The sequence below is a fragment of the Molothrus aeneus genome, chromosome 32 (genome assembly GCF_037042795.1).
Source record: "Molothrus aeneus isolate 106 chromosome 32, BPBGC_Maene_1.0, whole genome shotgun sequence".
NCBI lineage: Eukaryota > Metazoa > Chordata > Aves > Passeriformes > Icteridae > Molothrus > Molothrus aeneus.
Window position 1 is genome coordinate 291229 of NC_089677.1, and position 26468 is coordinate 317696.

General features: G+C 45.9%; 1 long non-coding RNA gene across 1 annotated transcript; it reads right to left on the bottom strand.

Moving 5' to 3' along the window:
• Positions 1-5311: 5311 nt before the first annotated feature.
• LOC136568440 (uncharacterized) lies at positions 5312-10564 on the bottom strand. Its single transcript, XR_010785215.1, has 2 exons — positions 10346-10564; positions 5312-8982 (listed from the first exon to the last, which is right to left on the bottom strand). It is a non-coding gene; the product is annotated as an uncharacterized lncRNA (long non-coding RNA).
• Between the last annotated feature and the right edge of the window lie 15904 nt (positions 10565-26468).

Here is a 26468-nt window from a genome sequence, read left to right on the forward strand (position 1 = left end):
CACTGCAGGAAGCCACTGGGAACAGGGAAGGGGGTGGAGCACAACACGGCCAGGGAGAAGCAAGAAGCCACCACTGGCACAGGACAGGGAACAGCTAACAGCCAGTCTGGTGCAGGCTGGGTGTGGGAACACATCTGCAGCGATAAGAGGTTTGCAAAAACTACCTCTTGGAAGAAAGCAGGGAACTGGGTTTATTGAGTCTAGAGGAGAAGGCTGGAAATAGGGCAAGACATGACAGTGCAGTTGCAGTACACGAGAGGTTGCTGTTAAGGGAGACAGTGATTACACTGCTGGAAGGACAGAGGTAAGATCTAACCAACTTAATTTCCAGGAAAGAAAAGAAGACAGGAGAAAAGAACAAGAGCAGATGTTGCAAAAACTTTCTCTGCATAAGCCAGAGCTGGAAAATATTAAATGGGAGGTTGTGAAACGCCCTGCACCAGAAGTTAACCAGACATCACCATGCTCTCTCAGTAGAGGATGGACTGCTGAGCTATTCCCCAAGCTGGCCTTTGGAAAGCAAAAATCCATCTACCCTTTTCAAAAATAAACTAAAAACCACCCATGCATGTCACATGGATCATTAAACACATGGGTGATGAGTAAAAAGTTTTGCATTTGGATAACAAAGCCACTGTAGATTTACAAATCCTGATTTCAATGCAGGCATTCAAATTCAAAACATTATTTGGATAGAAAACTTTGATCTTTCCTCTCAAAGAAACCTGCAGTCGTTGAGCAGGTAAATGCTGCCAAGACCTTTTAGTGCTATTTCTGTCCCATGGCACCTCCTTCCTGCAATCAGCCTTTCTCCTCTGTTATATTCTGCTCCCATGTAGAGAAGCAGCAGCCATTTTATATTCTGTGGAGCACTTTTACTCCTGTTGAAATGTCTGTGGGCTGGGCCAGTGTCACAGCAGGATCACAGAGTCATCTCTCCACCATTTGATGATATAGGGCCATAAGATACCTCAGGCACTGGAAGAAAACCTAGACTATATGGTTCTTTTGGGATCCACTGCAGAGAATACTCCCAAGACAGAGAGGCATTCTGACCTTCCCAGTCCATCAGGAGTAATTAAGGCCACTAGGACTCCATTGTAAAGGAGTACCTAAAGGACATAGAATTAGGGGTTTTTTGAGTTGATGAATGGGTATCTAAGCTAGGCAGAAACAATCTAGGCAGATTCCCATAGGGCATATATGTGGAAAGGGTTTTGATGGGAATTCTGACCTGACTCAGAATCAGCTGGTTGACCCCGGAGAAAAGCTTGACCTGTTTGCTCCAGTGAGAAGACCTGGGCCCAGGATTCATCCCATCCTTACTCAGCATCAGTGACAGCACTTCAGCAGGAAACCAGCTCCTGAATGAAATGTGCTCACTGTGAGACCTGCCAGGAAAGCATTCCAGCACCAGAGGTGGGATAAAGGCACAGATATTCAAGCCACTGTGGGGACTCCTGCAGGGAGTATGAGGCACAACCCCCAAATCACAGAGAACAATGTGAAAATGCTCCAGGACACAGGGGTAGCAGGGGTTGGATGTGAGCACCCTACTAAGATGATGGGCCTCATGGTTTTTCTGAGAATCACTAACAAGGGAGGGGGAGGTCCTAGGAATGGAAGATTAACCATCTACTTATGGTTGTGACTAGGTACCTTTTAAACAATCTTTTGGTCTTTGTTTCTTCATTCTCTGATTCCTTGGGGACTTCAACTCATGTGTCTCAGGAGGTGTGAAAATGTCAGAGGAGTCTGTGACAATGCATGTTGACCACAGGACAAGAATGTGACCTCTACCACAGCCACTTTATCCCCTGAACCTCCACAGTAATGCAGCAAGTTTTTTGCTGAGGCAGAAACCCCACTCTTTTTATAGGGTCATTCTGCTTTTATGTTTTATTCGTAGGATTATTCTTGTGCTGTTCTTAAGTAAATGCAAAGAAAACTGAAAATATCACACAGTGTGAATCACAAAAAACACCCTTTTTGTGTTTTAAGGACAAAAGTTCAATTCATTAAAAATGTGCCTTTGCTCACAGGAAACAATCCTGCTTCAGTCCGCCCTTCCAACAACAGCATCAGAACTCCAAACAAACAATGCTTCCCCACCCTGTACATGACTGTATTTCTGTGCAAACTCACATCCATCATTATAACCCCTCCTATGGAAAGGTTGCTTTTTCGAGAACTGAGGGGTGTGAGGGGCACAGGGAATCCTCTCTCAGTATACAACAGGCCAGCATCATGGAGGTAATTCAGGAATATGTGCTCATTTTTCTATTATGAGATTGGTTATCTAATGACAGGACTCATGTTATGTAAGTTTAGGACCTCCAGGAAAGCCACCATGTCTGGCTAAAATCCCAGAGATTTTATTTTTTAAAAAAAGTTGAAACTACAATAAAATGGTGGACGTTTCTTGAACATTCTGACAGAAAGTCTTAACAGTAATCCAATGACCAAAACAAAAACTACCTGAGGGACAAAAAGGGAAGTTGCTCTCTAAACCTGCTGGTGTGACAACAACCAACATAGAAGAGCAGGCACAGCAAACAGAATGGTGTTTGGGCTCATGTTCTTTCACCTGGATGCAGCCAGGAATCAGCATCAGGAACAGCTTCCCATGAGGGGGCACTACACTACAGGCTTGGAGATCTCCACCTCCAGGACTTGTACAAAGACACTGAACAGAGAAGGAAGCACATTTCAGCTTTGTTTATCCTCCTCTGCAAAAACTAAGATGATGAAGAATTACTGTGTTCATCCTGTTAAAAAGCTACACTACTATGTGTAATTCTGTCCACCAAGACAACCAGAACAAAAAATCCCAAACACAAATCTGGAATGCAAGGAGAATTTGGGATTTCTGAACTTTTAAGGGCTTGATTTCACAGTTACTGAAGAGGACCTTAATACAAACTAAGGACTTCTGTGTGCGATTTTTTAATGAACAAGGGATCCTCTTTATTGGCAAATGGGACCGATTAATTTGTGGGCTGGATTTTGTGTCTAGCCAACAAGAGGAAGGAAAGTGAAGGGCTGGCCTGAGTCATTACTACTGACCTACACCACAAGCAACAACACTTAAATGGACATTATATGAGGACCTCAGCTAGGAAGAAGTGACTTCCTGGCACTGTGGTTTCTGAGTGCAGAGGGATGGGCAGGATGGGGTTGGGGCAGAGGCAGCTGTTCTGAGCATGGGGCAAAGCTGCTGAGTGTCATCCTCCCACCTGGCTGCACTCACTCAGGCGCTGCAGCTGCCTGCATGGGGAAAGGCCTGCACATGTGCAGCTCCAACACAGCCACATCTTCCTTTCAGCTGAAACCAGAGGAATATTTGGCAAGCCCCTTGAAGGCAGCATGCTGCTTTCATTTCTGCTCTCCATGCTCAGTTTTGTAGAGGTCCCAACTATTTCAGCATGTCTGGACTAGAATAAGAGTACCTGCAGTGGTGTGACTTTGTCCAAATTCCACCTTTCCTTTACAGTAATTTATTTCTAGATTCATACCTGGAGCAGAAAAGCCTGAAGAAATGACCACAGGGTGAGTGGCCTACCTGAATGTGAAAGAAACAGAAAACCACAATGAAGTGTTCTAGATGTTGTGGTAGTGAGTGGATTGGTTTGTTCAGAATAATTTCTACAGAAGCCCTTGAGTGTCACCCCCTCCCCCCGCCCCAGCCCAACTGAAGTTATTGCCATCAACACCCATATATAATAGTACAGAGGAAGACTCTGATGAAGTTCTTGCTTTAGCATTTCCAAATGGAGTAGAAGTATTTTAAGAGTCCCAGTAATGTTCTCCAGGACTTCTCTAAGGGGAAAAGCAGACAACGCTCAATTTCCTGGATCCTCTCTCTTTAGGTTTTTTCTCACTGCTAAGGAAGGAAGGGAAACATCAGTGTGTGAGGTGCAGGTAAGGCTAAGACCCCAATCCAGCAATTACCTGCACAGGGGTGTGTGAAGTACCATGGGCTGGGCAACAATTTACTGCAGCATGAGGGCTCTGCTTCAGATTTGCAAAGGGATTTAGCTGCAACAGAAGAATCACAGAAGGATTCAGGAAAAAAATCCAGCTTTTTGCAGAGTTCAGAATCTCACAACACAGAAATGGAATGCACTGCAAGAAACCAAGAACTGCCTCCCAAAGGCTCTCTGGGAGCTGCAACTGGGGATTTCAGTCTGGGAAAGGCACCTGCCAGGAACAGGCAACTTGGGGTATCCTTTGCATGGAGCATCTCAGGGCACAAAAAGGATAAGCCCAAAAATTTCCTTGAAATTGTAACTGAACTTGGAATTGCCTATAGTGGCTGCTGTAAAAGAACACCTGTTTGGAAATGTTTGCATAACCAGTTCTCATTAAGGTTTTCCAAAATTTGTGTGTGGATATATCAATGTTGTGATCCTGGATAACCAAAAATTAAAACTTTGGATGATGGAGAAAAGGCAAAGCCCACTAAAAGCTTTCTTATCTTCCTCTTTGTCTGACTACTCATTCCCTCAGGACACATTTTTTTTCTCCATAATGTCTTTTTGCCCTTTTGGAGGCATCTTAATAGTATGAAGCACTGGGGTTTTTCAACCTGCTTTTTTTTTTTTGGATCCTTGTTTACAGGTATTGCCTTGTGTTTCCTGGGTATCTTTTGTGAGTCCTCCTCAGGTAGCCCATGGACCTCCTGATATATGTGGACTCCAGGCCAGAAATTACTGCAGTAATTCTGTTCAGTAAAATACACTGCTGACCTTCAGTGTAAAGTACCAAAAATACCCTCATTAATGTTCTTGCTCATAAACCACCCTTTCCCTGCACTATATATTTAAAAAAAAAACGCTTTAAATTCAAGTTTGTGTTATTTACCTACACGGACACTTCCATATAAATCTCCGTATATTAATCAGGTGGGAGGGAATAGGGCTTAAGAAGCCAGAATGTGATGTTATACTGCATTACGTATATCAAATGCAATTTTTGCAAGTTTGGCTGAGGGAAATCCTCCTAAAAATGTAAGAGCTTACTACTCTCCCACTGAGAATTCCATCACTGAGTTGCCAAATGCTACTGGTGAGCAGGAAACAGGATGCTTTAACCACAGTATGTATCATTAAAGGCTGGTAACTGCTCCAGAGACTATAACCCCTTTAGCATAGCTCCTTTTTTTCCCCCAATATTTATTCAAAGGAGCTTCTTGCTTGTGAAAGGAATCCATATTTTATTAATCCCAAATAAAAGGACTTTAATGGAATTGGACTAACTTTTAAGCTATTCCCTTCTGTCTTTTGAAAAATAGCATACAAGCAAATAGATGTGAAGTTTTAAGGCATGTTTTGCTGCAGTTGTTCATGTGAAATCTTGAGCAGGAGATACATTGTGGGAATTTCTTTCTTCAGTTTGTAGCTATGCTTTGAGCAGTACTTTGTCTTCCCTTCTGCCCAGCTGATGTTTTTTACATCCTTGGGAAAACTGAAGTAACATCTGAGGTGATCTTGACTGCTTTTGCTGTTTGAGACTGGCCATTCCTACCCTCAATTCCATCCAAATCAGTGAAGGTCAACAAAACCAACATTTGCACGTGTGCAGCCCACACTGTTCTGAAGCTGTGGCATGAACAGTCATTTTCTTTGATATCAGTCTGGACTGCAGCTGTAAACTGAGCTGGGAAAGCACATCAGCCTCCCCCAGACTGACATCAACAAGTTCAGAACCACCTCATCCCTTTCAGAACAGGCAGGAGGTTATAATCAAGTGAACTGTTGGGCAATGTCAGGCTACAGGATATGTGCAAATAAAAACATCCTTTTACCACCTTTCATGGCTGACAGGCAGGGACTCTCCAGACCATCCCTTAAGAGTAGGCTTTGTCTCAAGTCAGTCTGCAGCCTTGTCCATTTGTTTAAATTTTCCTGGCAGACCCTATTAAAAAAGGGAAATTTAGCTGTATGGGACAATGGCCTGACATGCACATCAGGCCAGGCACTGCAATTACTTTGGAAAAAATTTGTACAACACATGAAACGGGCCATTCACACTTAATCCATCCAATGTACACCCTCACTGTAATTGGTACATAATTCATCATGACAAAAAACTATCCCTTCATGCTTCATATGCAGGTATCCATTTGTACAAACAATTCTTGCTGCTTTTTGTATGGAAAAAAAAAACAAAAAACAAAGCAACAAACCAAACCTGGATGAAGTTGAGTAATGATTATAAAGATATATAATTTTGGTGGATTATTTTGCTCCTGGTTTTACTCCATAAGAACAGACACAGCATCATATCTAGGTCACTTGTTGGCTGCAGGCTATTTGGAATTCCCAGGAGAGGGCACTTGAGAAGGAAATGGGGGAAGCCCATTTAGGTCTGTTCTTGTCTTGGGATGTTCATGTTCTTTGACAATATGGGTTTTGAGTTTTGTCATTAACTCAGGTTATGGCAGCAATGTAGATTTATAACTACTTTCACACAGAAAAGCATTTCTATCCATATTACCCAAAAGAATTTCCCAGTTCTGTATTTTCCTAAACTTTTCAGTCACAGCTGCCTGGACATCTCCTTGAACAAATTTCAGGAAACATCCCAGAAATCAGTATTTGTCTGTGTGAAGCCCATAGTTTTTTGAACACTTGGGATAAATGATGCCTTTCCCAGACAACAGCAGCAGTTCACCCTTGTAACTGCATCCACAACTGGCACTGAAGTGGATTCTCAGACTAAGACAGACCCAAGCTCACTCCTACAAATGAAGAACTTCCTGTAAACAAACCAAGAAACAAAAGCTAAAAATAGTCCTCCTCCCTAGCTGCTGTCATGTGGGGAAATCAGAGCATGAGATACACCTCAATCTGAAGCAGGGAAGATCCAACCCATATTTCTGAGGGATGGTTTGCACACTTAGAACAACCTAATACCCCATTGCATTCTTTCTACCCTACCAGACTGAATCCAAAAGTATGGATGTAGTGATAAAGAACCTCTGTCAATGATACAGCTGTGTTCAAGATTAAAAAAAAAAACAAACCTATTGTGCAACTGTGACACTTTTTCCTCTCTTACTTCAGCACCTGCTGTAGCTCAAGAAGGTGCTGGCACCCACAAAAGCAATAAGAGCACTCCAGTACCAAAGCTGAGCTGAGGCCAGGGGAGAGTCTGCACTTCTCTCAGCCCGCTGCAGTGAAAATGCAGTACTGGAGACTGTAAACAAGAGGCAGGAAAGGAGATGACTGGATTTCAGAAGGGCCACTACCGCTGGATGTTCACAGCGAGCCTTGGAGGAAATGAAGGAAACGGCCAGGACTGACTCACAGGAGATGGGTGTTTTACTTGCTGCTTGTGTAAACTTACTGTGCTGCAGTTTCCAAGCTCTCTGTTCTGCTCCCTTCCATTATTACCAAGGTTCTTCATGCCATATGCACAGGTTTGCATCTGCTTGGAGTAAGGTACAGCTGCTGAACACGCCTAGGGAAGCAAACTGGCTTTCCAAGGAGGGCTCAAGCAGATGATTTTAGTTTTAAGAATATATCAGCAGCTGAACCAAGTTACTGTTCTCTCCTGCTGCTTGCCTGGATTTTGGCATGCCCAGCTGTGTGCTCTGCATGTAGAACTAAACCCAGAATAGTGTCTGGGCAGAGCAGAAAGGATGTGACAGCACAGGACTTGAGTAGGACAGGATGTTTACAAGGAGGATGTCAGAGTGGGAGGTTAATATCCCAACTGCCCTTCAGCCCGACATAGCACAAGGCATTGCAGGAAGCAGGAGCACTTCAGGGTACAGGGCCCTGCTCTTGATGCTGCTGGGCCTCTTTGCAGGGAAGGGACACACCAGAGATACATGTTTATGTATACACACCAAGGAGGTATGTCCTTGAAGGGAAAGGGGCATAATCAGCTGCTGCAGGCCAGAGTTTGGGGGGGCTAAGAGATTGTGCAGCCCAATCCACATGGGATACTCACAGCAATGGGACAAGCCCTCCCCTGCTCACATTCTGCTGGGTTCCAGATGTGTTCAGGCACTCAAACTCTGTGCAGCAGGCAGAGAAAGCAAGGTATCTCAAGACACAATTCTCAAAATGAAACAGAAAACTGCCTCTGCAGCTGCTGGAGGTGCCAAGGACAGGGGGAGAAGTTAAGCCCACGTCAGACAATAAGTTGCCCTTTTCTGGATAGAAGAGGAGCAGTTTTCCAGTCAGGATGACCAACTCCAACCTGCTGCCAGCTGCTAGGAACTTAGAAAATGCAGTGAGAAGATGCACTAGCTATTGTGGCCCTGATTTTTTTAGATTTTCTAAACCTTCTGATGTTTACATTCTTGTAACAAACTTTCTCACACGCTTTCTGTAAATAGCTTATTGTTTTACATTCTTTTATGGAAGAAGAGAAATTTAATGGACTGTTGGTTTGTCCAGTGTCATTGGAGAGGTGGCACTTTCACCCTTCAATCCACTGTCACTTTTAGAGATCTATAAATGTTAGAGTCAGAAAATAAACTTCCCTTTTTTTCTTTTTTTTCACCTTGAGAGCAGCGGTGTGTGCGTGTCGTGTTGTTTCGTGTCCTATAGTGACAAGCTATTTATATAATCTCCCAAAAGTCTGACAAGAAACTAAGAGAGACATGATCCAGAGTCAGCTCCTGGAAATTTGAAGCATCCCTTTCCTTGCATCTGACTTTAAATGCAGTGATGTGGAATGGGAATCTCAGCTGCAGGAGCTGATCCACTCTGCTGAAAAAAGGCACCCACACAAACGAATGAAAGGAGTAATTGAATCAGAAGGCAGCAGCAGGCACGAGGATGATTCTGTGGCTGGCTGGGGAGAGTTCTCAGTGTGCTTCCACTTCTGAGTGGAGTTTTCCTGCCTGGGAGACTCCACACGGGTCTTGCAGGCAAGGGAGGGTTCAGGACTGCCTAGGTGTGGGCTGCAGGGTTGCTCTGGTGGTTGAGCAAGCTCCCTCTTTTGCTGAAATCTTCAGAGCACATCCTGGAGGAAACACACCTGTAAGCCTCAGGAAATGATCAGGAGAAAAAAAGCAGACTTAGCAAAGAGACAACTCTGGATATCAGCTTAAGAGACAAAATATATAATATAGGTAATGCCTTCCTCAGCCACCTGTCTAAGATAATTCTTTGCACATTTTGTGATTTTGGTAAGCAAAGACCTATATAATACACCATGGCAAAGTGTACCCTCACATAAATCCTGTATCCCTTTAAGCACCTGTGTACCTACAAGAGACATAAAGCCCAGGAATTGTAGCTGTGGACTCAGCTTCTTAATGCAGCCTACAGACTTTTTCTACCCATGGCCTGGTCAATTTCTTCTGAATTCAGGTGTTTCATTAATTTTCATTTCTTTTATGATCTTGGATGTGATCCTGCCTGGGATTGTGTAATCCTAATAAAGCCTAGGACAACCCAACATTTTTCCTTGAACCCTCAGCTGCCTGCTGGGAGGAAACATAAAGGGCTCACACATGTGAAGTTAAGAAGTGGGAAAACAAGAGACTCAGATAATGAAGGAAGTTTAAAAATTAAAAAGCACCTCCGAGTCTTAGGCTGGGCTGGTGGATCAGCTGCACTCCAGAGGCAAAGCAAACAAGTGCTGTGTCCAAACCTGAGAGGGACAGAGTTATTGCAGAATCCCAGAAGGTCTGGAACTGCAAAGGACCCACAAGGATCATCCAGCCCAACTCCTGGCCCTGCACAGGACACCGCAGCAATCCCACCCTGTGCCCAAGAGCGTTGTCCAAACGCTCCTGGAGCTCTGTCAGGCTGGGTTCTGTGACCACTACCTGGGGGAGCACGTTCAGTTCCCGACCACCTTCTGGGTGAAGAACATTTCCCAAAATCCACCCTAACCCTCCCCTGACACAGCTCCAGCCGTTCCCTGAGTCCTGTCGCTGGTCAGACAGAGCAGAGTTGAGGGCCAGCCCCTCCTACTTGCGAGGAAGCTGCAGAATTGCTGTGAGCTCTGACCTCAGTCTCCTCCAGGCTGAACAAGCCGAGCGACTTCAGCCGCTCGTCGTATGGCTTTCCCTCTAGGACCTGCACCCATATACTCACTACTGAATTAAAAGAAAGAAAAAAAAAAAAAAAAAAAAAAAAAAAAGGAAAATACCTTCCGCTCGGACGTGTCAGGGCCTGTGGCCGGCCGGAGCCAGGAGCGGGGCCAGAGCCGCCGTGTCCGCCGCAGCCCCTCAGCCACCCTGCCCTGCCCTGCCCTGCCCCGCCACGGTGCCGTCGGAGCGCGGCCGCCGGTCCCGCACGCCAATCAGGGCGGCCCGCCTGCCTTCCTGTAGGTGTGCCCGGCTCACCTGGAGCCGCGCTCGGCACTCATGACATACCTGCGGCCCCGCGCAGGGCGGCGGCGAGGCGGCGGCCGAGGGGGGCCGAGGGCGGTCGCCGCTGGCCCCGGCCCCACGATGTGAGCCCAGCGCAGGTAAGGGCGGCCGCCGGGGGCGGCGTTGGCGTGTTCCCGGGATCGCCGCTGCCGCATTCCCGGGAGAGGCGCGGGCCTGGCGCCGGATCCCTGCGGAGCCTGGGCCAGGACGGACGGAAGGGCGGCTGCCCCGCGGGACTGGGGCGGGGGCGACAGGCGGGCTCCGGGAGCGCGGGGCGGGTGGGGGGACGGGACGGGAGCAGGGGGAGAAGGAAGGGGAGGGAGGTCGGCCGACCCACCATTTTAGGACCCGAGGGGGACGGGAGGAGGGATCTCCGGGGAAGGCGAGCGTCGCTCCTCCCGCGGCGGGCCCGGTGCGGGTGCGCGGTGCGGGCGCGCGGTGCGGGCGCCATCGGGGCGCGGAGCCCCTCGGCGTCCTGGGCGCCGCGGGAGCTCCCCGAGGGGACGGCGAAGGAGGCTCCGACCCGCCCAGCCCAGGGCCGAATCCTTGGCGGGGGCTCTGCGCCCCGACGGCAACGCCCGTCCCGCCCGCCGCCCCCCGTTCCCCCGCCTGCTGCTGGCAGCAGGGAGGGCCCGGAGCGCAGGCCCGATCCCAGGCTCGGCTGCCAAGCAGCAGCAGGAGCCTCTTCCCGCAGAAATGGTGCCTCCCACGCAGGAGCGAGATCCCACGGCGTTCGCCGGGTTTTCAGCTTCCGCCCGGAGCTGCGACCCGGGAGTCGCGGGGGTGCTGTGCTTGAACTCTGGACATCTCCTTGTTTTCCTTTTTCTCCTTGCCTCGTGACTCTTATGGCCTGTTACGGAGGGAAGGCAGAGGAACGAAAGGCGAGATCTTTGCCTGCTGCTCGCTTCCTGCCTCCTTCCTGCAGCCCCGGCCACCGCAGCAGCTCCGATGGCAACCCCAGCGCCCCAACCAACCTGCCGGGGGAGGGATTCGAAGGTCCCACGGCTCTCACCTGGCCCATCATCCTCCCAGCACCCATGTTTATCGTTGCTTGATGCTTCGTTTATTCCCAGATATTGGCTAAGACTGCATCAAACCTGGTAGGAGTTATGGGGTCAGGGATCTGAGCTCAGCTCATCGGTGTTGACTTGCTGCAGACTTTGCCAGAGCGCTGCTGGATATTGATGCCCGTGTTGGCTTCTCCTGGAGCTGAGTGCCTGTTCCTCCTGGACCTAGCCACATGTGTAATGTGTTGTTGGAAGTTTTGTGACCTGATTGCTTGGTGTTTTGGAGTTTCTCATAACCTAAATGACTTTGAGATGTCTTGGATAAGGGCTTAAAGGGTTGCACTGGAGGGAGGTGGCTTGGTTTGGAGGAATAATGTGTGGGTGACCCAGATTTCAGAACTGCACCTGAATTGGGTGAGGAGGAGGCATCCATAATCAGACTTGAAGTTGTAAGAAATCTGAGTTCTTCTTAGTTTTTGTTCATGTTGGGAAGAGCTCAGCTGGCTTCTGTGTAGAACCTTGTTTTGCCGGTTGGTGGTTGAGGGTGGCATTTGTCCTGTCCTGCCTGTACAGCAGCCTCGTGGTCTGGGTAAATCTCAGTGGGATTACACGGTCCAGTTGCTTGTGACAGCAGGTGACTGGGCTTGAGGTTGATGCTCGTGCTCTCTGAAATAGTGGGACACAAATACTTCCTCCGGGAACTTCTTGTGCATCCTGGTAGATTTTAAATGGTAAGTCTGTAAGTCTGTTCTGCAGGCTTTTTTTTTTTTTTTCATTCTGTTAACTTTAGATGGATGTTCTTGTGCTTGGTCTGTTGAATCTTATCATTTCTTATGGTACGCTTATTTCATGTGCTTTCTAGTAGGAAAGAGCCAAATTATGCTATAGCTTTTTGATGATTTTTTATTTCCTTTTTTTTTTTCCTTTTTAATGTAATCTGCTTTAGAGTCTTGTTTAAAATGGGGTGTTTTATTTAATTAGTTTGTATTCATATTACATTCACTCTCCATAGTTATCCCAGGCAAAATTTAAGGAACAGCCCACAAGGGATTTCCAATTCTTAATTGGAATCACTTATTTTTCCAAGGATGTTTGATTCTAAGTATTTACTTTGCTTTCTTTCATCTGGTATCTTTCCAGTTGATGTTGTTTGCTTAGTTACTGTTTGGCTAAATTATCCACAGCTAGTTTATTTCAGTAGTCATGCCTGGGAAGTTTTGCAATTCCTTGCTGCTTTGCAGCCTCTCACTGAGCTCCTGTTGAATCTTTTACTGAAGTACTCAGAAGTGACTTCAGTGCAAATGCAGTTGTGCTCTATTGTTTTGACAGTTGGGCTCTACAGAGAGTATATTTCCCTCTTTCCTGAGGTAATCACACAGTTGATGTTCAGAGTATCAGCCAGTTGAAGACAGATACCTTCACCTGACCCCTGGCAGGTATTTACATTCCCAGCTGGTTATCACTGCATCGAATCAAAAATTCTACTAGAAAAGTACCCAGTCTTCATTTCAAGATATCAGGTGATAGGCTGCAGTGGTTTCCTGGATAAATTATTCCAATGGCTGATTACCCTCGCTAATTTCTTATCTCCATCTGTCTGGCCTGGCTCCTAACCACAAAGTCTTGCTACAAGTTTTCATGTCAGGTTGACATGAAAGCCTGTTGCTGCCAGGATGACACATTCCAGCTAAAAGATGGTCTGTTGTACTGCAAGGCCATGGCTGTTAGCTGTGCTGAACTCTTCCTTCTGGGAAGAGACAGCTGTGGAGCTGGAGTCTGGGTGATCAGCATGGTTTAGAGCAGTGATGGAGGGTGCCTGGCCTGGTGTCTCTGTGCAGGCAGGGCTTCCTGGGAACTGTGATTGAATAACTCTGTTGCTTGGAGCTGGGCTTCACATGATGAGCAGCCCAGCACAACAGGATGCTGCTGAAGGAACGATCCAGTTCTCATCCAGTCCTGACTGCAGGCTCCTGCCGCTTCCCTGGGATCAGCTCTGGTGACCAAGTGATCAGTCCAGTCACTGCTCCAACTGAATATTAACCTCCCTCCCTAAAGAAAAAAAGTATAGAAGTTGGATTAGCCTGCCTTGTGGCCAGAGAGATTGCTGAAGAAGTGTAGCTTGACACTGCACATGAGAAATGTGGTGAGGGACCACCTCTTCCAACAGCAGAATTAGATGCCAGAGGGAATCACACATTTAGTTCCTACATTTCTGTGCTCGGATAAACAGGCTGTGGTCGCACAAATCCTCTCAGCTGGCACTGCTGTTGAAAGAAGCCGTCATGCCTTCCTGTTGTCATCTCTACTGGTTCTTTGGTGCGGTTTGTTGTGGGACCATACATGCACCTCTACCACCAGGAGAGAAAGGACAGAGGATGGAACTCCTTTTGGCAAGGTGAAGAGTTGGTGAAACTAGGAGTTGTCACAAGCATGCCTTACCTTTAAATCTTCATAGAAGGCAGTGTATCTTTTTGCCTTCCCTCTGCAGCTGACATATGAGAGCAGCTGCCCTGATTTACTCAGTAGTGCGGATTAACTCTGTTGTGTGGCTTGGGAGAACTGGGTTTACCCAGGACTGGGTTTAGGTCAGCTGCTTTTATGTCTTTGGTCAAGAAGTGTGTGTTGAAATTTGTTGTGTGGGAAAGAGCATTTAGTGTAAGAAGAAGGTCTGAGCTTTGGCTGTGACACACTGCTTCCTATGAAGGGTTCAGTGGTGCAGAAAAGTTCTAAGTTAATGCATTCATGCATTCTAGATGTGAGTTCTCAGTGCTGAGCAATGTGGGGTGCCCTTTTGGGAAAGCTTCATTAATCTTGTCTTTTCCATTAACAAGTGACTCCAGCTTTCTTGCCCTTTGAGTAGAATTGGTTTACTGATACAAAATCCATTCCCCATCTATTATTTTAGACACCATTCCTTCAAGTCCTGTGCAGAACACTGCAGGATGAGGAACAGAGCCTGTGGTGGGGACTTGTTTTGACCTCATGTTGGGGGGGTTGGATTAAAAGCAAGGTGAAGTCGGAAGAAGAAATTCTCATGACTTTAGTACAAGTTCAGTGCAAGGTCAGGGAGAGGGCTATTGGTTTTGATAGTGGGAAAAGTTTAGAAGAGGGGAGGTGATTACCATGACATGTGTACAAATGTACATAGATAAACAGACACACATATGTAAATGTATACAAAATAGAGGGTGTTCTGATGCAAGGAGAGGTTGAGGAGGAGTGGCTGAAGAAACTGTAATTGGATAGCACACAAGGAGGGAACCGAGATGGGAGGAAGCACAGGAACCTGCTGCTGGGAGGATACTGCATTAAAGCAGAGATGGCCATAAATTCCCTTCCTGAAAACATATCCTTTTTGCAGTGTCACAGAGAAGTGTGTGACATTTGGACTCCAAACCACCTTTTTGTGATCTCAGATTGAACACCCAGCTGCAGGCAGGGGCTCAGTGTGTGAGATTGACTGTGCATGGCCTTGCTGGTGCTCAGAGTCATTAAGCACTGGGGTTCCTAATGCTTATCATATACAGAAATTCCCATATCTCCACCAGTGGGATCCACTAGCTGGGTGATCCCCTCCATGGGCAGAGCAGAGCTGTGCACTGGTGAGCAGACCCAGCCTTGCACAGGGTGTGACTGGAGGAGATGAGGGGCGGGAAAGCTCCTGCTTCATCACCAAATCCAGCAGTAGAGTTTATGAATCCAAAATACACTCCTCTGGAGGCAGGGGAGGGGATTAGGATCCTGGTCATGTTAGGGCATGATATGTTCAGGTTGCAGAAGCCCAGGGATAATCAGGGGACAGAGTGTGGGTTACAAGCAGACTTGTAACTAGTTGGACATGATCCCTGTTCACATCTGCCACAAAGTGGCTGCCATGGCTACACTTTCATATTCACTGGATAATAGAAATAGGTGCACAAAGCAGTCTTAAGCTAACACAAAGGCCACTGCTGGGAGGACTAGAAGAAGATGCTTTGGGCAGCTGCAAAAAATCAGGATGTGTAAGCTATATGGTATGTGTGCTTTACACTCACCTTTACAGGTGTAATGATCTAAAATGCCTACACAGATTGTTTGATTAGCTTAAATCTTACTTGGGCCCTTAAATCTTCACTACGGATTGCTATCTGTTATGAGGGGCTCGTGGAAACTTGGAAAGAGTAGATGGGAAGATTATAGCTTTCACAGGAAAAAGATACCATACCACTGCCTATAGCAAAGCTCTGATGCTGTAGCATCAGATGTCTTTAGTGGGTCTGGGCTCCAGGCTAAATCCTTGGATTGAGCCTGAGTTTAGATGCAGAAGTTTTGCTGTAGGTATTCCATAGTGCACGCATCCAAGGGTAACTCTAGACTGAAATGTAATCCATCTGCAACATTTGAGTCAGTCTTCTTTCTGAGGTGCTCCAAGATCACAGTCTGGTTTTACAGGTGAGGGCTGCCAGGCTGCTGGTGAAGTTGTGAAGGTGCAGTGTGTCTATTTCCATTCTTTTGCTGGATTTAGGGGAGAAAGGGTGTTCTGAGTATGCTGCCAGCTCTTCAGGACGAGAATAGTGCACAGTATTTAGAACAGTGAGGATTCAGTCCTGATGGTTGGTATGGCTCATGGCTCAAGTAACTCTTCTCATTGTTTGTTCTCTTTTCCTGTGACTTACTTTGCACATGAAGATATTTCAGGCTTGAGTCTGGCTACAATAAAGTTGGTAGATCTTAGAGTGCTTTGAGAATGCTGCACTTTTCTTTCCTTTCTCTACTCCTCCCCACAAGACTGTACAATATCCTGAGTTGGAAGGCACCCACAAGGATCACTGAAGTCCAACTCTGAGGTAAGGTGTTTTCTCCTGGAAAGGCACGTCCCAGGTACAGGTAAGGAGAATTTCAGGATGGGCAAGGCGGGGAGCACTGGCAAGGCTGCAGTACAGTACACAACCTGGTTGTGACTCTGTGCTGTGACAAACTGTGGGGCAGAGAGAGGATGCTGTGGGGAGACAGGCAAAGGGAAGTGGGACCATGCCATATTTTTACAACAAATTACAGGTTATGGCATGCTTTCTGAAATGTGCAAATGATTGAGGGAGATGGGTTTACCCCTCCCAAGTCACACTGTAATTTCTTAATAGCAACTGGTGATGTGTATAAGGATTACATGACTGTATGTCACTCTCTTCTCATCCCTGAGCACAGCTGGGAAGAGGGAATATTCTATCAGGGCATGCGGGGAAGGCTGAAAGGGAGGCTGTAGGGTGTGTTCCTGTAGGCACAGGGTGAACACTGCTTGTTTTGGTGCCATCTGGGAAGGCAGTCATCCTCTTGCATCACTCCTGCCGTTCACCTTGTCTTCTGCCCCTGCACAATGAATAAACTGAGCCGTTTCATTTCGGAGAGGGCAGAGAGAGGAAGATGAGCAATTTGGAGGTATGCTGGAGCAATGAAATGTGCTTTATCCTGGAAGAGCAAGGCCAGGCATGCAAGTTATGTCATTCTGTCACAAGGGAGGGTCAGGGCTGTGAAAAGCAGCTAAAAATTGTGTCTGTGCATCTAGAAGAATCATGACAGCTGAATTGCCCAGTGGGTGTTATCCAGATGAACCACAGACACTTCTTCCTTTGTTCTCTACCAGTGTCATTTTTGCCTATCTAGTTGCTGAGTGGGTGATAACAGTGATATCAGACATGAAAATAAGCATCTGAGTATAAAAGGGGAAAGATGAATTGATTCTGACTCTGATAGTCATAGCAGATGACTTTAGAAGAGACCAGAACAAGAAAAGGTGAGATGTGCTGCATTGTGTATGCAGTGCTAAGTGGCATGATCAGAAATCTCATGTTCAGCAAGGCAGTATGGAAGCAAATCTGCCCTGAAATGTATCATAACTGCATTTTACTAGAATGTCGCCTTTGAAAGCTTAATTTAAAAGGTGGCATTGTAAAAGGTTTTGTTGTGTTGATAAAAAGAGTGAACAAAGTGCACTGAAAGGTGAAAAAAAGGTATTAACTGATGTGGGAGACAAATACAGAAGTGTCAGGCAAAGCACATGCAAAAACACCAGCTTGGTTTTAAACTATGGTTTGGTAGAGAAATACAGTTTTGTGTTTAATGGGAGCAAGAAATAACTAATGCTCTCTGTCCTAAGTTCATAAAATTGATGGAAGTGGAGAAGGGGTCTATCTAATAGACATATCTATTAGATATGTCTATTAGAATGTGAATATCTGACATGTGTGAGATTATGGGAGTGGGGCTTTCATTGACTGGGCAGTGAGACTCCTCCAGTACAAGTGCAATACAGAATGAGCCAAAACAACTAAGTATGTACACTACATGGTGGGAAAAATCTTTATTATTTGTAGTAAACAACTTTGCATCACAAAAGGAAAATATCTTAGTAATGTGTTTTGTTATCTGGAAGAACTTGGAGGCAAAAAAGACATGGAAAGAAAGAACAGAGTGAGCAGCTGATGTATTTTTGTTGGGGAAAGGATTGCTTAAATAAGACTTTGCTTATGGTTGCAATCAGATATGGGGTTTATAACAGGCCTTTGCATATTCAGTACACTGAGCAGCCACTCCCTGCCTAATCCTCAGAGTATGGCTGGGAGGCAGGAGGGTTTACTATTACCCCAACTGCACAGATGACCCTCAGACAGGCAGAAACTGCTGCAAAGAGCTAGAATACAGAATTGGAAATTCTGCTGGATGGGGCCATTCTTGGTTGCCCTAAAAATATGCCAAAACCAGTTACAATCCAAGTCTTCTGTAGAGACTCCTTTTATTGAATGACTGCAGTGGGGCACTGTAGGAAGGAGAGCCCCCGGTATCCTAATGTGTGTTCCCCTTCCAGCCTGGATTATGTTACTGGTGATAACAGCTATCCTTTGTGGGCCCCACTGCACCCATGTTTAACTGCTCATAAGCCCTAGCCGTGAGGAGAGGCAAGACTTAAAACAGCAGTGTGCATCTTTGCCACCTTCTGTTAGGACAAGTGCAGGAATAGCCAAAGGTTTGGAATGCTCAGGTATTCCCCATGTTTGCATCAAAAACAGCAGTGCTGGTTGTCCTGCTGTGGGGATACTGTACCTGCACCTTCACTGGCACAAGTGGAAGAGGTGAGGCGCTTGCTTCAGTAATAGGCCGCAAAGATTTGTGCTGAAAGCTGGATTCCTCAGGTGCATCAGTCTGGCAGAGGTTAGACCAAATTTTCCGTACAGGAACGTGTTTGGGGAGAGGACTCCAAGAAGGAGAGCTCTGGCTCTTCGCTCTTTCTTGGGCATGATCTGCTGACAATCCCACCTCTTCCCCCTTCAGGCTCTCTATTGCTCTTAGCTTTCCCAAACCACAGTGGTCACACCACATCATATTCTTTGCTGTTACGTCCAGTGATAATTTTTTTTTAAGCAGAGCAAACCATTTTGCCCCATCCCAGGTCCAATGAACTCCTTTAGGTGACTGAAGGAACTCTGCTGCATCTCATTGACCTTGGCAGAGATGGGACATTTATGTGTTTATTTATGCCCTGCTGATCAAAGCATGTTGCAGGTAATGGGAAGGCGAAGGAGCCAAGTCTCTGATTTCATTTGCCTGGTGCTTATAGTTTCCCGGGGGAAGTCTCTCATGGATGGGAAGGTATGCACCAGTCCAATTAGAATATGCCATGCATGCCTGTATAGGCCGAGGGACGAGAGGACTTGGCATTTCTCAGACAGAGCTCTCGTTTTGTCACCATGTCATAGAAAAGGTGAAGGAAATTTTATCGGCTTGACTTTACAGTTATTCACAGGCCACTGTTAAGTTGCCTCATCCTCTGATTTCTTATTGCCACACTGAATTCAGGAGCTTGGGGTGAATTTGAGGCACACAGACCTTATTTTACTCCTAAGCATTGCCATCTGATAAGGTGGGACCTGGGAGGGGAAAGAGAAGTGGTGTTACATGCCACAGGGCTGAGCAAAAGGAAGCCGTAGGCCAGTCAAGAAGAGAGAGAGTTGATGTTTTCAAAGACTCCCAAAGGGTAATCTTAGGATCCTGATTGCTCAGCTAATATCTGAAGATCATGATGCCAGCAAGGAGTGCAGTGTTAGATAATCTGGAAAGGTGGTGGTGGGAAAGGGGCTGTGCCCCCTCATTCATATGCAGAAAAATGAAAATAGAGGGGAGGAAGGATAAAAATATCTAGTTTTCCTTATGCATTGAAACTTGTTTAATTATCAAAATGGGAAAAATATTTTAATTAATGCATCAAAGAAATGTTAGTAATATTTCTGAGCTGGTATAAAATTAAAATTAATGCTTTAAATTAATCCACACTTGGAGGTGTACTGCTCTACCTTTTTCTTTTTTTTTTTTTTAATTTTTATAATATGCTGTGTTAATGACAGTATTAGGAACTAATGCTAAATCTTAACTACAACATCTATGGGCTATAATTACTACCATAAACCTTGAAATAAGGTAGTACTAATTGGTAAAGCTGCATATAAAAAGCATTTTCTAAGACTGATGTATATCAATAACAGCATTTAAACCCCTGATTTATACAACTTTTCACAGCCTGATCTTAAAGACAAGGTCACAAGAGTGTCTTCCCCTTCCCTTCCCTTCCCTTCCCTTCCCTTCCCTTCCCTTCCCTTCCCTTCCCTTCCCTTCCCTTCCCTTCCCTTCCCTTCCCTTCCCTTCCCTTCCCTTCCCTTCCCTTCCCTTCCCTTCCCTTCCCTTCGGATTATTTCCCTGCTAAACTTTACAGGTGATTTGAGATTTCCAGGGCTTTTTCTGAGGATCTCCTACATGTTGTTACTTATTTTCAGAATTGGTCACAAGGGCTGTCTCCTAATTCACCTCTCTTCCATGCAACATCCCCTCAGAGCCAACCCTTTCCTATGGGAAGAAGGCTGGCTGTGGGTTCACCGGAGTGGCACAGTCAGTGGCAATAAGGAGACAAGGAAACATAAAACCATAAAAACAATCACTCATTTGGAAGTGGTTGTGGATCCAATTAGAATATCCTGCTTCCCCTGGTGCCTGCCTCTCACTTGGGAGGGCAGCAGACATATTCCTAGCAGAGGGCCAGGACTGAGTGTGTAAAACCCCCCTGCTCTGCTGCTGCTGGTGTGTGTAGGCTGCCAAGGGAGCACCTGGCTCTGTGTGTGGAGTGCTTGGCAGTCACACACGGAGAGACACCTACACTGGAGTGGCAGGGACTGGTCTGTGGATCCTGGGTGTGGTTTAACCAGAACATAGGGCTAAGTCCAGGTTTCTGCTTTCCTCCTCCTGCTTTGCTGCCCAGTCCCGTGTTCTTGTCCTCTTGTGCAGCTTGTACAGCTGCTTTGGGGTCCCAGCACATGGAGGACATGGGCCTGCTGGATGGAGGACTTCTGCTATGAAGACATGCTGAGGGAGTTTGGATTGTTCAGCCTGGAGAAGAGAAGGCTTTGGGGTGACCTCATTGTGGCCTTCCAGTGCCTGAAGGGAGCCTATAGGAGAGATGGGGAGAGATTCTTGATAAGGGCCTGGAGTGACAGGACAAGGTGGGATGGCTTCTAACTGGCAGTAGGTTTAGTTGGGGTATTAGGAAGAAATTCTTCCCTATGAGGGTGGTTATGCCCTGGCACAGACTGCCCAGAGAAGCTGTAGCTGTCCCATCCCTGGCAGTGTTCCAGGCCAGGTTGGATGGGGCTGGAAGGGGGACGGTGTCCCTGCCCATGGCAGAGGGTGGGAATGAGATGGGCTTTAAAGACTCTTCCTACCCAAACCACTCTCTGATTCCATATATAACTACTGCAGGGAGTTGTCAAATTTACCTTTACTACTTATCTTTTCTCCTGTGTCATACCTTTATGGCTGCTCACATCACTCTGCTCCAGGGTTGTTTTTTTTGGCTCGACAGCTCCCTGGGATGGCTCATACATGGTCATGTGTGCACTGGCATGAGGGAGATGTTGGTAGAAACTTGGATGCATAGTAAATTGGTCTGTTCTGGATTTCAGGTGTTCTGGATTTTCAGGGTTCCATGTCAGGTCTTAATGGCGATTTATTAAGATCCAAGTGGTGTTGGATAGTTTGTACAGTCAGCAGCAGAAGGAATTGAAGAAACTCTTCTTTTCCTTTTTTCCTTTTTTTTTAAGGAATGGAGTATAAACAAATGAACTTTGCAGGATATCTGCAAATACCTAAATTGGGCCTGACAAATTTGATTATTCATCTTTGTTAACCCAGTTATATCACAGTGTATTTCACTGCCCTTTTTTTAGTTTCTGGTAGCTCATGTAACTCACTGCATCAGGCCTAAATAGGCTACATTGTTATGAGTCCCAAACTTTGAAAAACAGAGATCAGGCAGAGAGGGAATGCGGAGTCCTTAGTTACAAATTAAGGTTTAGGATTAAGAAATTAAGATGAACCCAGACAGTGAGATTTAATTGTTGAGTCATACTTAATTTTTCTGGCCTTTTCCGTACCCATTAAAGGCTATACATCCATTTTTTCTTAATTGTAAGCCAAAACTCTCACCTAATCATATGATTCTAGGAAGTGGGACTGTATGAGAAACAGAAAATGTTGTGATGTGCACAATAAAGACTTGTATGGCCAAGTGACACAGTTGGCCATACAAGTCTTAGACCGTGAGGAACGAGTTTTCCATGTGTTTGCATTAGTACCTTCCTATTCAGCACCCACACAATTCCTGTGGCTTTGGGTGTGTGAAGCTATTTTACCACGAGGGAGAGGGGTCCCCGCTGTTGCTTTCCCACGTTTACATTTCTTATAACATTTTATTTATATTTAATACTTTTTGCTTCCAATACCAAACTTGTCTCATGGTAGCTTCTTCAATCTAAAGACACCAGTTAAATTTCCAAGAAAAAAAATGGTTTGTTCCCTGAGAAGCTGGGTTAGAGGAGGGTTGTACCAAAACCTGTTTTTCCCACATACATCCCTACATCTCTTTTGGATGGATGTTTTTTTCTTTCTTTAGCTACAGCTTTCAGTACAAAACTCCATCAATGCTACAGTATTGCCAAGTATTTTTGTGATTTGATCGTGATACAAATCTCATAACTTTTTAAAATAAATCTCATTGCTGGAGTCATAAGGTAATTAAAACTGATATGGGGAGTTAAGGCTGAAAGCATGCATTCTGAGGGCACAACACAAGGATAAATGTGTGGTTTTGTTGTTGTGGTTGTTATCTCATGGGACTCTGAATCCAACAATTTTTTATTGTTCTCTCCAATTGATGGTACAATATTGAAGCCAGAGAATGACAGTTTTCTGCTGTTGTTATGGCTGATGATAGTGTACTATCACTTCCATGAAAAGTGCAGTTTTATGGGTATTTTAGCATTTTTTTTAGTTGCATAGGATGTGCTTTACCTATTGATACAAAAGCAGGATTTTGCCAGTATATTTATGGCTGGGTATATATCAATGTTTAGCTTGTCAGTCATCCCACACTACTAAAATGTTCCAGCTTTATTTTCTGTGGGACTCTGACAGCTACCAGAAATCTGACAATTTTCCAGATGGAACTTGATCTGGCTGTGAAAGAGGTTATATCACCTGTTTGCATCAGACAGGATAACTTTGAAGGGCCTCTCTGCAGGGCAGGACAGTTTGTCCCAGTTCACTTTGCTGAATATTGTTCATTCTTATCTGCCTGTAGCTTAACTGTGCTCAGAACAGGTACAGGTTACACAAATGGCTCCAGTGTGAAGAGTGGGCAAGGCCAAGCTTTCAAGTGTGTTTCCAGGTCCTTTGATGTCTTAAGGGCATTTGCATCTGTCAGAATGGTTTGGTGCAAATATGAGCCTTCTTTAATCTGAGACTCAAAAACAACAGCGTGGGATTCTGGCTCACACATCCATAGTGTAGTGAGAGACTCTGAGATTTCTGCCTCTAACTGGAGAATCTGTCCCATGAAAGTCTTGAATCATCTTGCTCAAAGAAGAACTGAGAACTCTTGGGGTTCATGGCAGACATGCCATCTAGGAATGTGTACAGCATGCTGCTAGCAGCCACCTCTGCATAAAATGTCATGGGGAAAGTAATTTGGGAAGTTCTTGCCTCCTTTTATGCTCCAGATGTTTCTATCACTTGTGTCTCCATCCCCAGAGTTTGTGGAGAGACCTGAACAGAGCAACTTGCAGTGACTCAATACATTACTTCCACTGTGGGAATTCTGCTGTTCACCAAGTAGTGTCAATTATCTTTCTACTGAGCTCTAGTAGTGAGAATCACACACTATTCTTGTTTACTCTCATATTAGAAAACTGCAGAATATCGAGGCTTACCCATTACTTTTATGAATATAAACTTAACCTCTGCTTAGAGTGAACTGGGTTTTTTGCTTTACAGGTGACCCCATTTTACCTTAAGAATGAATCACTTTTATTGCATCTCTGGGAAGTGCAATGTACAATCCAAGCCACATTCTTCACTTGCTGTTTGCCAAATGTTCAGTAGCAATTTCCAAGATGAAATAGATTAAATTGTGTTCAACCCAAAATTATGTTTCTCTGACACTTTTTTTTTTGTTAGCATTAAGTATTTTAATTTACTTAAATAGCAACCAATGTAAGAAAAGTATGGAAAAGTATCCTTTTTTTCCCCCCCCTCAGTTAGTGAGTCATTAGATAATTAATAGGCTCAGTGTATCTTGAGTGTGCCTATGACGAGTGAAAGCTGCAGCTGGGTGTGTTGAAACTCCCTGCACTGGTGTGACTGGGAGGTCTCACCTGTGTTTCTCAAGCTTCAGATGCATTTTCCAGGAGATCAGGTGCTTTTGGCAGCTGTGTTTTGTTCTCCCCTGCCTAAGACACCTGAGGCAACTCCTGGTTCCCAGAACATTACCAGCACTGTGTAGCACAGCAGTAGACTCTACATTATTTTGCTATTTTAGATCATCTTACTTTCAAGTCTTTTCCTTCAGCAAGCTCCTTCTACTCTCTATGCCCTCAAGCTGACTCCACATTACATTTTTTCCCTCCTTCCTTCTTATCTCTAGCACCCTGTGTTATCTCTTCCTGAGCTCAAGAGTTTTGACCCCCCTCCTTCACCTCCCTTGATGGGTTGTACAGTGATAGAGCAGCCCAGGCTGGTGTGTGAAGATTGGTGACTGTTTCTTTGCAGGGGAATATGTGCAGTGGGAATCTCTCACATGGACATGCAGCTGAGGAAGCCAGCCTAAGTATGGCAGGACTAGCTGAGGAAATACAAAAATTGAGGCTTGTGGCAGGGCAGGCTTTGTGTTCAGTTTCCTGGGTGTCTCACCAAACTGAAGTCCAGTGTGTGGCTTCCTGGGAGAGATGGTGCTGTCCTGCACACTGAGCTCTGGATTTTGGAAGGAGAAAGGCTGGCTCTGAGCTGTTTCAAATCATAGAATGATAAGGAGTTGGAAGTGACCTTAAAGATCACCTGGTCCCAAACCCATCTGCTGTGGGCAGGGACTCTTTCCACTATCCCACGTTGCTCAGAGCCCCATCCAACCTGTCCTGGAACACTGCCAGGGATGGGGCAGCCACAATCTCTCTGGGCAACCTGTTCCAGAATCTCACCACCCTGATAGGAAAGAATTCCTTCCTAATATCTAACCTAAATTTCCCCTCTTTCAGCTTCTTGTAAAGTGTGCCTGAACTGTGTGACCAAGATGATTAAACCAAGCTGAGATAGCAGGAAAAGGCTCAGGGCAGCCTTGTTGTTTTTTGGGTGGGTGTTAGAGCCAAACACAAAACTCTTTCCTGCCTGAGCTGCATCCTTAAAGCCAGCTTTGGCATTTCTACACCACATTGTGGCTGCACTAGCAAGGATAAACCCTGGGGACTACTTGGGAAACCCTTTGTTGCAATGAGAAAAAGGGTGTCCTCGCCCATGCCGCTCAAACATTATCGTGAACGCCTTTCTCCTCTCACTGCCAGAAGCTCATGGCTGCAGCTGGGCCGGAGCAGCTCCATCCCCACGTCACAGGGCAGGACTTTCTCTGCTGGGAGCGTGTTCGCAGCAGCCTGGGCATGTGGGCTGCTCCATGGCCCGCGGCAGGGGAGACAGGATGGGGAGTGGGGCCGAGGGCGGCCGGGCGGCACCTGGCACCGTGTGGGGAGGGCCAAGGTGGCAGGCAGAAAGCTCAATTTCTCCCCACTTTTGGAGGAGGAAGATCTTGTGGCTCCACTTGTGTGTAGCCTTGTTCCTGGCTAGCCAAAGGGCTTGTCTGTGCTTGATAGTACTTGTTATTGCTCCTTTCTTGTTTGTTGGAGGAGGGGGGGAGGGAAAGTGAGGTACTTTCTATTTAAAACCAGAAGTGTTTGTCATCTCTGTTCAGGTGAATTAACCCACAGTGGAAGGAAGTATGACATTTACGTTGCCTTTTCTAATCTGGGAAAGCTGTGGATGGATCGTGCCCTTATACTTTCACTGCTGTCTTTTCTTGCTCACCAGGCCACCTCCTTCACCATTCTCCTCTCAGATTTTGTGCCTGTGACTGCAGCAGAACCAAGCATTGCCCTTCTGTTTTTGTGCTGGCATGTGGCCAACTGCACCCTCTCACTGTTCCAGCTTGGAGGGTTTCTGTGCTCCCAGAATCACCTAAAAGCTGAGTGCATGGGAGCTGAAGTCTGGTGTTTCTAGGCCCTCTCTAGAGAAGAGCCTGAGTGTCTTTATCTCAACAGGGAACATTGGTTTACCTTGTTTCACAGACAGAGCATATGACAAGTGATGGCCAGCTGATCATCTGATGCAGTGAGAGATGTGAAAGATCAGTAAGCCCCAAAAGGGGAAACAGTGAATTATCTTTGAGAGTTTGTATATCCTGCCCAGTGGCAGAGGCTAGATAGGTCCTGTGTGCTGCTCTGTCACATTATTGGCTCTGCTGAAAATGCTAATTGAAAGTTTGCTTTGGGTAGCTGAGCTCCTGGGGGTCTCCTGGGCCCTCCTCTGATGGAGCAGACCTGCATTGGGAGTTTAACATGACTATGCTCCACAGGCACTCTCTTCTGGGTAATTACTGGGCTCTTGTACATAGCTGCTCTGCGTATGAAGACTATAGGTGCTGCCAGTCTTGTTTTATTATTTCCCCTTCCATCTCCATGAAATCTTTATTGCAGACATGTGTCTTCTACTATGGTGTACCCAGC